Source organism: Strigops habroptila, chromosome Z (genome assembly GCF_004027225.2).
Source record: "Strigops habroptila isolate Jane chromosome Z, bStrHab1.2.pri, whole genome shotgun sequence".
Taxonomy (NCBI): Eukaryota; Metazoa; Chordata; class Aves; order Psittaciformes; family Psittacidae; genus Strigops; species Strigops habroptila.
In genome coordinates, this window is record NC_044302.2 from 13,710,039 (window position 1) to 13,722,981 (window position 12,943).

The 12,943-nt window shown below is 39.6% G+C and overlaps 1 long non-coding RNA gene across 3 annotated transcripts in view; it reads right to left on the reverse strand.

Annotated features, from left to right (window-relative positions):
* The window catches only part of LOC115601012, a 122,683-nt gene that overhangs the window by 65,981 nt on the left and 43,759 nt on the right, over positions 1-12,943 (reverse strand). For 2 of the 3 annotated variants that reach the window (XR_003989218.1, XR_003989217.1), the window contains exons 1-2: positions 1,155-2,055; positions 934-999 (exon numbers count right to left, since the gene is read on the reverse strand). The exons of the other annotated variant lie outside the window; for it this stretch is intronic. This is a non-coding gene — a long non-coding RNA (uncharacterized LOC115601012). Of the gene's footprint in view, positions 1-933; positions 1,000-1,154; positions 2,056-12,943 lie in introns of those variants that run through there. 3 annotated transcript variants of the gene reach the window in all.

A 12,943-nucleotide genomic window follows, 5' to 3' on the forward strand; every position in this document is an offset into this window, starting at 1 on the left:
TTTGAGTAATATTAGATAATTCTCCAGCTCCTTGTCACCAGGCACGTGATAAATCTCCAACAGAATCTTATTGTTCTGAGTCAATCCCTTCTCCCAAACCTGGGCAAAAGGGTGCTCTTGTGAGGTCTAAAATAAAATTCTGGAAATACAATTTTACTATAATGTGCCTCTCTCAATCTTGCTATGGCTGAGTTGGCCAAACTGAAGGAAAAGACCTTTTGATTAAACCCAGCTGAACCCAGCTCCATAGAAAAGCAAGCAGCAAATCCTCCATTAAGATAAGTGCGAGAGAATGACCCTCTGGGAAGAAAACTGTCAAGCAAAGAGTGCCATGAGGACTGTACAAAAAGGGCAAGGATATTCACAATAAAAGTGTAAGAACTGAACAACACAGGCAAGGATACTATCTCCAACTGCAGCTGGGTTTAGTCTTATTTTAGCAAGAAAGACAAGCCCCTGGAGTGCAGTGATTTGAACAAAAAAAAAAAAAAAAAAATCAATTAGTGCTAATTTCCAGGGAAGTGGAGCCAACCAAAGAGCTAACCAACTTCTTGCTGACAGAAAACAAGTTTGCCAAAACCATGCCACCTTTCAATTAAAAAAAAAATTACAATTGATAAACTAGAAAACTTCCCCTTTAGAAACAGAGTGGTTTGAGGAAAGGGACAGCAAGTCAATTGAACAGGAGACATGGACAGTCTGCAGCTGGAATGCTGCAGTGGTAATTAAGGTATTTAGGTAGGATCACAGGTTTTGCTTCAACTTTTGCCTCCTGCCCATTGCAGCTCTCTTTAAAATCCTGCAATTAGTTGAGGCTTTCCTATTTCCTCCAGGGCTTCACTGTCCCCTGGCTCACTTTGCCCCTATGCTCGTATTTACACTTCACTTCCTCTACTTTATTTCAACCCTCACTAACCCAGTATCCTCCCTTACCTCTTCCTCTGGGCTTTATTCCTTCTTCTTCTTCCCAACCAAACTCCAGTTTCTTGGAATTAGTACCTGAAAAATAGGTTTTAATTAAAGTGAAACACCCCCCTCTCCCCAAACCATATCTTGCATTTAAATGCACTGATCTACTAAAAATGACATAGAGAGCACGCCCTCTCCACTTCTATCAACAACCATGGGTTCCCACATGCTGCCAGCATACTGACCTGTTTGAAGTCCTCAGGCCCATCGGTTACTGGGTCATTGGGAGCACTCAAGGCATTGCTGGTTCCATCACAACTCAGTCCTGAGAGTAGAGCCAGGAAGGGAGCAAATGTGGTTTCACACCTGGTCTCTCTGTGCCCACTCATACCTCCACTGCCTCTTCCCACATCTCCTTAACAGGGTGTGGGCTGCATCTCTCCACAACACCCTGCTTATGGAGATGGAGGCATTGCTCATCTCCTGCTTTGATTTAGGAAGCCAGACCGAGACCCTTATCCTCTGCTGAGCCAGGGGACATCCAGGTTCACTATCACCCCAGCAGCAGGGCAAGTTCAAAGCCCTGCTTCAAAGCAGACTCCAGAGTTGGTCTGCATCCGGGCTAGCATCAAGGAGATTTACTTCACAGACATGAGGATTATGCCTGAATCTCAGTTCTCACAGAAAAGCAGAGTTTCTGTGTGTGCTAGTGGACCTCCCTGGATCCCAGCACTGGAGTAGGAAAAAGCTGTGGCGGTTGTCTGCTGCTGCTGAGTTCTGGGGAGTGAGCTCAGTGCATGGCATTAGCTGGTTTCTCCTGGTGCAAGCCAGAGCATGGCAATACATGCAGCTCCAAATTCTACAGAACAGGTTTGCTCTGAAAAGAGAAAGTTCCTGGTGAATTAGCAAGGTAACCTGCACTTTAACTTGTGTCATCACTGTCTTTGGTCACTTATTTTAAAAACTATTTTGGAAGAAAAAAGAAAGGGGAGTGTGAAATTTCCATTCCACTTCGATAAATAATAGGCTGGATGGAGGGTGAAGGGAAGAGGAAAGCAAGAGAAATTAGGATCACTGAAAGGTCAGGTGCCTTTACACGGCATAAGCGAAAAGGAACAGGCTTTCAGATCTTTCCAAGTGCTGACCTTTCTAAAGATGTGTTCAGCATGAAGGGGTAATACCTGATATAGAGCCACAAGTCTACCTTTAAATAAGAATTAAAGCCCGGTATGTCTCTGGAGACACCATTAATCTAACAAGCCTTTAGAGGTCACTGTTGTGCCAAACAGACCCGGGTGGGATACATTTATCCGGTAAGATAAAATAGTGGTACTTAAAGGAACATTAGTTCACCAGACTTCTAAGCCTTATTAATAAACTCTGCTAAACAGCCTTTTTCCCAGGGAATGGTGTGTAACAGCCATTAATAAATTAGTTTTGTTACCCAGCTTTAAACTGCGTGCACATTGGCTTCAAATCTCCTAGATGTCCCAGAAAAATCAATGAGAATGGAAAAAGTGAAGGTGGCCCTTGTGCCTACCCCTGCTGATGACCAGGGGCTCCTGCCTCTGTGGAAATGGTTAAACTCAAGAACCTTGGTTCTCACAAGAACGGAAGGAAAAAGAATAACATATGAACTTGACTCAAATGCTGGGGATTTGGGTTTTAAAATAAATTTCTTTTGGGATTCCAAATGAACTGTTTCTTCCCCAGTTGTGAAATGGAAATAATGTGAGGTTAGTTAGTGGCTGAATTGATCTTTCAGACTATAGATGCTCCTATGTGACGGCAGTAGGGATCACACAAGGACTTGGAGTGAATTCCTTAGGTGGTGGGTGAATTTGCTAATGTGACAAGGTGTGCTTGGAGTTTCCAGGTTCACGCAACGCAGACTTCAAGCAAGCCGTCACTGGGTTTTAATCCTTGTCACTTCTTCCAGGTTCTTTTAAACCTTGTCACTTCTTTCAGGTTTCATGATGAGCCCAGGCCCTGCTGTGAGGAGGCACCAGGTGAAGTTAATCTGCCAAAAGAACATGAGAAGAAAAGCAGGGTCCACTCAAACAGCAGATCTTTCCTGATATATTTGTGCTTCAGTGGTAGCATGCAAAAATCATATGACATATCCCCTTTCTTCTGCAGTCTGGATCCTGTCTCTGCAGCATTGTCATCGATCTCTTGTTCTACATTAGGCTCCTAGGTAGTCTGTTGGGGATGATTTGTCAATAATTTCAAAGGTTATTCAAACGTTCAAGCTTTACTGTGATTCTTAATGGATCATCTCCATAGAGCAGTTTAGAAGTGTGGGAGAAGGAAGATTATGCAGCAACGGAGAAGAGACAGTACCAGGCTGGTGACAGTGCTGCTGTAACATGCGTGTTAAAACCACTACACCTTACATACCAGAGCTACCATGCTAGACCCACATATAAGCTGGATGCACCAATACTTTCAAGGAAGGCACCAATATGTTATTATAATTCAGAAAGAGGCAAAATTAGTAAGAAACAACAATGCAAGCAGAAAGGCACCACCAATGCTATGCTGAAACTCAACAGTGTTGGGTTGTTAGTAGCCTTACAAACTGGAGGACAGAGCTTGCCATTCTAAAACCTGCCTGTTAAATTAAAAGCATGAGATTCAGAAAAAAAATCCCCAACACAATTCACCACGAATTTACCAATGCATTTCTTGAAGTGTGGAACGAATGTACATGACAAATAGCAAACTCCCGGCTACAAGAGCCTCACCTTTTAAAAGCACAGAGAAATACTTGATGTCTCCCTCCCGCTACAGAAATTTGACCTAATTATTGTGCCAACTCACCTGCTTGAAGACAGAAATAACCTCACCGAAGCTAATGGAATTAAGTCAGCATAAATGAAAGCTGGTTTTGGTCCTCTGGGACCCAAAACTATCAAATGAAAAGCATTTGGTATAAAGACGAACAACACCCAGTCAAGAGGGGAAGGAAGAAAGCACAGAGCACAGCCTGGCTATGTTCAAGAAGCAGGGGTAAAGTGTGAGTTCTCTGCCTATCCAAGTCCCTCCAAAGTGGGATATCTGCCATAGCTCCTGGTCATACTAAAGTCAATGACAAAAGTCTCACTGAATTTATCAGACCCACTGTTTCGTCTAAAGTGTCAGCCTCTTTTTTCTAAGTGGTCTTAAGCTAGAATATTTCATCAATTGAGAGCTGCCAGATATAACAGTTACATTGAGAGGAGCTCCAGATTTTATCTAAACCATACCTACAATTACCTTTAAAAAACATATTTTTTTTAAGTCTATCTATATCCGTAGAGTACACCCTCAATGCACCTGCCAACCAGACAAGCCATGTGTCAAAGTCATCACAGAATATCAAGTAGATGTCAATGAAATGAGTCTTTAAAAGTAAGAATTTCTATAGTAGAACCACTGAAAAGACCTATATTAGTGCAGAGAAGTATACCTATTTTATTATATACTATATTAATAATAATATTTATTATATAAATGTTATACATTATATTTATTGTATATATTACATTTTATTAAATCACAATAATGGTTGACAATAATGGTTTTACAAGCCTAAATATCCGCTGTACGCTAGGACATGATTGATGTTCCCTTTCCAAATAAACAAATCCAGTAATTTTCACATTCAAGATGGCAGCATCCCACTGCTCAGAAAAGTTTTAATATGAGAGAGCAGCAAGACAACATATACTACAGTAACTATGTCAATAAAAACTTCAAATTTGCACTTCTTACTTCATGTATCTCATAACCATGAATGACTTTGACCATTCCTTGGGTGAGGACTATTCCTGTGACTAAAGATGTCAGGAAAATGGCAACTGTTGTAGGTAAAGATTAAAGTTAGAGATTATACACATCACCATACAACACTACTTTTGTGTATTTTGCTGTAGAACACTCTTGCTTTTTCTACTTTCACCTCAGTAGCATTAGAAGGAAAACTTTCATCTGTAAATTACAGGTAATTTACAGATTACCTGAGAGGTAAAATCTGAGGAAATCAGAGGAAATCTGTACAGATTTCCTGAGGTACAAGAAATGTCTTGTCCTAAGCCATGATGGAAACCTGAACTCTCAAACATATTTGTGAACCAAAGTGTGAAAAAAAGGAAGAGTAGCCCAGTACAAATGAACTATTCATTTTGAAGCACTTACTTAAATTCTTTTTTAATTAGTTTAGGTTTTTAAAGGAAATCCTTTTAACGAAAACTACAGACGTACAGGTTGTCACTCAAACAAATTTTGGAAGTTTTCCTCCAATATTTCTGAGATAAATAAATTTAAATTAACTTTTATCTATAAACAGGCTAGTTTTGATAAATCAGCATTTTATGATGGAAAACATTTCATCAGCATACACTGAACAAGCTCTACAAATTAATTGCTATTTTCCAACATGAAAAAAATGTGTGATAGATCTTTCTTAAAATCAGCGAGATTCAGCTTGATTTGAAATGCATGCTGCAAGAGTACAAACAATAATGACATTTATAGGAACTGACTTTACATCTCAAAGGGGTTTTTTTAATATTACTTTTTTCCTTCCAAGCACAAGCAGAAAGATTAAAACAATCCTAAAAATGCCATATGCCCCAAAGTATTTTTCAATTACTTTCCTTAGCAAGAGGCACAAATCAGGGGCAGCTGCCTGAATTTTCACACCATTCCCTCTGGAAGACACAACTTCCAAAACTGATTTCCAGATTGAATAATCAGTAATGGATATTTTGGAAGAAAACTCTTGGATCAAAAATCTGTGGTGTCACCAGACACTGATAGCTCCCTATTGCAGATGCCAAAGCAAGTTCTCCATCCCACCTAGGAGATTTTGTGATTCCTCTATTCAAGAAGTGTTGAATTTTTATCAAAACAACTTAGCACAGCCCATTTACTTACTAATGTCAATACTGCTTTTTACCTCACTTTGTTTTTCTAATTTACAGAGACAATTTAGTCAGGGTAGTTGTACTTGGAGTTTTAAAGGTTTTTAAAGCACTGGGACAGCAAAGTGAGATCTATCACAGTGGTGGGAAGATAGTATGAGTTACAGCACAATTACCACCATTTCTAGCAGCATTGTCATGTAGTTACGAGGTAGCTTACATTAAGTAAAACAGCTCAAACACTGAATAGAACAATGTACTGCCTATAAATCTCCACACATCTTCTATTATTCGGAAAACTTCTTAAAATTCATACTTGATAAAGTAATAAACTCGCTTGATGTATAAGACCCCACACACCAACTGCTGAAATACAATGAGGGTTGTTAAAAGGATAAACCTGTTGAATAAATCTGCTGTGTAAAAATTTATCTCAATGTTATATATAATGAAACCCTTCTTAAACAAAAACCTGATAAAACAATAAACCTGTTCAAAGATTAAATTTGCTGCACTCTAGGGCTATACTTCTCTACTGTATTTTGAGCTGCCAGACAACTTTCAACCTGTTTAATTTCAGCAGTCCTGGTTTTTCACCATTTTTTTGCTATTCTGTTTCAATCACCCCGGCGCTTGTAAAATCTAGGGAGAGTCCTGCACTCTGAGTACAATTCACTTAACATTTCTGACAATGAAAGTTAACAGGTGAACTTTTTCATTTTTTTCATGCTTCCATTTTTCTTGATACAAATGCATCTCCAGGCTTGAGTAACAGTTGGCCAGTAGCTCGTTATAAAGGCAAGGAAGAGAGTGGAAATGGAGGGAGATCTATGATGCAGAAACACTGGAGAGTGCCTAGAGCAAATGTTCATCACACCCTGGACTGCTGAGAGAGTATCTGCACAATCTGTCCCTGTTAGTAACGATGTCCCGTAGGAATAAGACAACGTGAAGAGGATTTTAGGATTTTGAAGAGGCAACCACCACTCCGCAGTATTAACCAGTAAGGACTGGCTCTTGCTCATGAGATTCATTGTCTATTTGCTTGAACAAAAGCTCACGGGTTTTGGCCCTGACTCCAGAAAACAACATTGCAGGCAGGCTAGGAACTTTGTTAAAAAAGAAAAAAATCAGGAGAATACCCATGACTATATGAAGCATCTGGAGTGTTCCTTAATAGTGAGTAATGATATTTCTTTTGTCAGGCAGCTGGCACCTTCTGCCTCTTGACACCCTCCAACATCACTCTTACTTTGAAGGCCCCTGTTAGCTCCCAGCACCCCTCCCACACTCTCCAACTTTTTCTCTATCTTTGCACTCACCTGCTGAGAAATGCAACTGAGCCGTTGCCACCAAGGACCTGCCATTGCCCTAAAGCTGGTTTCACCGTGAAAAGGCTGGTTTTGCACTAAGCAACCCCCTTCAGCTAAACATACAAAGAGAGTTAGAACGGGAGTTAAATATCCATGGGTTATTTAATTCACTCCCATAGCTAATACACAAAGATGCTGAGAGCTGTCAGGCATCTCTCAGGTTGCAGCCTTCCAAGGGCAGGCACCAAAGAAATTTCCTCTGGCTGCTGTTGGCCCTAGGAGGGGCCCTCCTCACTGCCAAGGGCAGAGCATCTTCCACCTTGGGTACCAGGACAGCCAAATCTCACCTGGGTCAGCAGGGTGTCTGCTCACCCTCTGCCAGCTGTGGATGGAAATGTTATCCCACCGCGAACACAAGGCTATGAACCTTAAAAAAATCTTTTCATTTGATGAAATTTTTAGTGATAACCCAGTTAGAGGTACTGTGGTGGTGGAGGAAAAAAGGCTTAAATATCGTTTCACCTTTGCTGTACATTCTCTATAAATATCTTTTAACAGAAACCATCGTCAGACTCAGGGTTTCAAATGCCAGATGTGCATCTGCCCTCATGGGGCAGTGGGTATCTGCTGAGCCTGGTTCACATCTCCCACGTGAGACCTGCGGGAGTTCAGGACACTCATATCCATGCTTCTTGCACCATGGTCAGCTAAAGAGGAAAACACTGACAGCATGCGATAAACTCATTGAACACGCCCAATGGAGGTGCAGATAGAAATGAACTGTTCAAGAACTGGCATGAAATGCTGTCAGTAATATCCAGGATTCATCATTTTATTTTGGCAGGGATTTGTTTCACCATAGGAAAGTACTTCCAGAGCCATCTTCCACTGAAACATGTGAGATACTTCCAGAAACTGCAGTGAGCAAACCAATTAATCCTCTCTCAAGTCCTTACAAGGGACTGTAATAAAAGGCCTAATTCCCAGAGACAAGGTCACTCCCCAGGAGCAGTCGGGCTGGCAGAGAACCCTGAAGTATAGAGGAGGCATGTTTGATGCTGTCTTTGCTCAAATTCTGAGACAGCAAAGCTCCTTAAAAGAACTGATCCGAACTTGCAGATTAGAGGAGCTACAGGGACTGCTCTCCCTTACTGCAGGCACCAGACTCCTGCATCTGAGTGGAATTAACAGTCCAAGATCTGCTCCTTCCATCCCTTTATGGCAAAGTTCAGACTTGATCTAGTCAGCTCCTGACTTTTATTTTAAAAATCCCTCTTGAACAGGACAGAGGATTTCTGGAGCACACAGCAACACTCCAGCTCCTACCTGGGGGAGTTTGGTCACCCATGGGGATGGGGAAAGGCAAATGTCTAGGAGGTCTGTCCAAGGCATTGGCAGCATGGGACCAGTTCTGCGGGTCAGGCAGTGGACAACTCACTACTCCACTAAAGGAGGAGCCTTTTAACTGTCTCTCGTTGTTACTAATGTACTGCCCAACCCACCACTTCCTTTTGAATAATACAGGAATAGTTACCAGGAAAGGGTGTATCTGAATAATTACTCATGAGCTCACTGTGGGTAGGACCAAGCTTGAAAACTTCAGTCTTGTGAGCATTAGGAGTATGAGGATAAATCCAGTGTGTCTGCAGTAAGAAACCATCAAGGTAAAGCTGACAGATAGTAAAAATCACAGCTTAAAAGATGTAGAAATTACATTGTGCTCATTGACACTTGACTAAAAAGACAAACCTGATGACATTAAAAGAATAAGTAAAAGGATGCAGGATGATGCTACCAGTGATGTGATATATTACGCATTTTGGTCTTGAACAATCCTCTAAGTGCCAATGAGAAATAAATGTTAAAACGTAATATCAAAATTATCAAGAGCAATTAACAATAATGCTATCTGTGGGTCTCCATAGCAATTAGGAAATGAATCAGATTGCTGTACCATTGTGCAGGACTCCTTTCCATCGTCCTCCTTTCCTTCTCCTCCGCATCCCAAGGCGCATGCATGGACATGCATCCCTGTGCACACACACGCAGAGCCTGGGCTCCTCGGCAGACCTGCCTGTTTGTCTCTCACCTAATGCTTTTTTGTTTTTTTTTCTCCCCCTTTCCAAACAGTCACTGGACTCAGCTCAGGCACAGCGATCTGTAATCTAGCAGCCATTTTTCTGAACATAAGCAGCTTGCATTTAAAACTCTCGTGCTCATCTGTCTTCATTTGAAGACTGGGTTAAAAAATAAAATTAATGATTGCTATCAGAGAGAAGATGAGCAGCATCACCAGTGAAAAGTAGCACTGCCACATTTTACCAAGGCTAACATTTTTCACTGGCTGGAAATGGCTGGATATACTTGTAAACATTATTAAAAATAATAACTTAATGTTTCCTTCCTGTGACTAGCTAGCATTAGCAAGGTATTTTCAATTAGCATTTCCTCCAAGCAATGTAGGTCTTTTACTTCATTTTATTTAAAAAGGGATTTGTTTTCTAATTTTTTTACTTCTGCTGTTGTCAATAATAGAATTCAGTGGAATGGCTGCGGGTTTTTCCTCCCATCACTTACAGTTTGTAAGCCACTGAAAGGGAATGTATGCGTTTGATTTTATTTGCTTTAGCATAGCTGTCCAATGAAAGAAAAAGACATAAGTATGCATTTCAATCTACTCTATAATATTATGCAAGGCTTTAAAATACAAGTAAATAGCATCACGTACTTAAATCAACTCATTTTATTTTTAGGGAAAATAAACAAATAATAAAGTGATAAAATAATATTGATGCCTTTGCATTTCTTTAAAAAAAAAAAAAAGTGTTATGAGTAAAACCACTCTAAAATCCTTCATCCAACATTTAGCAATCCTATCTTGCAGAGATTGTTTAATTTCCAGTTCTAACAAGCCTCTCCTTGATGGACTAATCTTGCTTCATTATAAAAACACTATATATATATATACACACACACATATACGTACACGTATACGTATATGTGTATGTGTGTGTGTAATGTGTGTGTGTGTTTTTGAATGCTAAATAGGCAAATATTATTGCAAATGCAAAGTTGTACCATGGGTTTGGCAGCCTCAAGGTGACAATTTCCTTTAAGTTCAACACAAAGTTGTTGAATATTTCAATTGATTGCATTGGGCAATTCTCCATTCATTTAACCAGATTAACATATAACTTGCATATTCAACACCAATTTTACATGTTCTAACCCTATTACGTGTAAAAGGTTGCAGTGCAATACAAGCAGCTCTGAAAACTACTGTATCTGTTGGTAAGCTTTTAAGTAATACATACATACACACAGGAATTCAACTAGCATAACCAATTATCTGCTTGCATTGACAGAAAACAACTTTTGGATACAAAAATGCATTAATTCCTCATTTGGAAATAAAAATGCATGCTCTACATATAACACATTCATCAATTCCCCCTCAAAAAATTATTTTTTCTTCTATTCATACATCTGCTAATGAAAAATTTACTTTTTAAGTACAGTGTGAAACTTTCAATGTTCTTACATATTTCATTTACCTCCAACAGTAAAATTCAGTGCCCTGTACAGTAGTTTGTAACCTCTTTTAAGATAGGTCCTGATTCAGAAAGCCCTGAATTGCTGACATTACATTGACTAGTCACAATTTCTAATGTGCTAGTCACAAAACAAACCTGAATATAAAAATTATAAACTCAGTGTATCAATCCATCATCCAGAATTGCTTTCATAAAATAATTACCAATGCTTCAGTCACCTACATGCGAAGGTAACACCAAACAGCCTGTTATACAGCCAGAACCAGCATGAGAAGTCAAAGGGTGTTTAACCATGATTAAACATATTTCATACAATAGCAATCTCTTCCCAGGAAATAAAAGCTTGGTATGCCACCCTAATTAGACAAATGTTGTTAGTCACAAAATGAATGTCTAACACAAGCTAAAATTAACTCAGCACAACATCCTAAATCCATAGTTATTCCATGGAAATGGAATTATTGGCATATTAAACTTTCACATTTACTACACACAACAAATACCAGCCTTCCTCTTGTAATCCTAGGAAGAAAATGTATTGCACCAATGCTGAAGTCCATTTAAAGTGCATATGTACATAAAGGATTGGGCCCTACCTAAATCTGAATAAACGTTTACTTTTATATGCAAATAATGTGCTATATGGAGCCCATACAATGAAGTCTTCGAGTACGACAGAGCATAAAAAAAATGGTAAAATAAGAAGAGAAGTATATCAGCATGTGAAGTATTCTATTTGCAAATGCACTCTTTAGTTGTTGTATTGGAATTTAATATAATTTGGGGGAGAAATGAAGGTTGTTTAGCTGGTGACCAGCAAGAACATTCCTGAGCTTTGCAATGAATCTATGACATTGTACTCAATGAGCTGGACTTGGTCAGGAGTCAGTCAGACTCTGACTCCTCTGAGATTCTACCCTTTCTGGAGTTCATCCTGCTTGGAGATACAGTTCTGTAGTTATAACAGCAAATAAACATTTTTTTTGTTTGGAAATATGTTTAAAATATATGTGTGTGTATGTACTGTGCATGCACACATTTGTTTCCACACTTGCCATAGAGAGGAAACCATTTTATGGCAAGTATCCAACCCTTCACATTATTTCTCTGGCAAACGTTAAAATGTCTGTCAACATCATATAAACAGGCTGGCAGGGAATTTTGGAGAAAGAAAATGAAAGCTGCCATTTATTCTGTGCTTGACACTATTTAAACATTTCTCAAAACATTAAATGTTGAATTGCCATTTAAAATTTTGAATCATTCATCAACATGACATAACGTGGCATGCATGTCCTTATAAATTCAAACAGATCAATCCCAGAATGACCTACTAAAAAGCAATCAAGAACCTCAAAGCACGTAAAGGTGCTATAAACTATGGCAGATAGCACAGGGATAAGATGATGCTAAGCAACACATCTGGTCTTGGTCCTCCACGCAGAGGTAGTCAAATGTGGTTTAATTTTCCAAAAGTTAAGTGTATTCATTTGCAACTTGTTAGTGCTTGCTCAGATTGGCTCTGGAGTTTAATCAAGAAACCTTTTTGCTTTGGGAACATGTTTGCAGCCTTATGTGGCTTTGCAGGTTAGTTGCTTTGGAACCGCCCCATCTGAGAAGAGCCATCAGAAATGCTGCAAAGCACCTGATGGAGACTCGGTATGCCTAAGGCAAACAGCCCAGCAGCAGCTCATCAGGGGTGTCCTGGTGAGACATTCCTCCTGCTCCAGTATGCCTGCCCTGCACTCGACCAAGGGGACCCAATGGCATGTGGGTCCTGGCCTGATATCACCCCAACACACATGATCCCTGCAGTTTGAGTAAGACCTTCTGCAAGGAATAACATCATTTAAACATTCCTTTGAATACATCCTGCTGATCCCAGTGATTTGTTGGGCACCTCACTGTTTGTTATGTGACAACGTGGACTTTGGACAAGGTCAGCTCTTGAATCTTGATTATGTTTTTTTCCCCTTGAGCTAGAAGACATTGATTTGTACATCTAGTTTACCTTGTTTTCTTAGCCATTTGTGACACAGTACAACAGTTCCCATCGAAAAAAGTGTCATGTAAATAAATTACAACTTAGGACGTATACATTAAATAATTTTATAAATGAACTTTAAAAATGAAGGAATAAAAAAATGCCAGTCCCAACTTCCATGGCTGCAGTGATTATTCTGATCATGTTGTCATGTGTAATGAAGCACAGTCCCATCATTAATCAAAAGAACCAATCAGATAACTAATTTAGGCAATA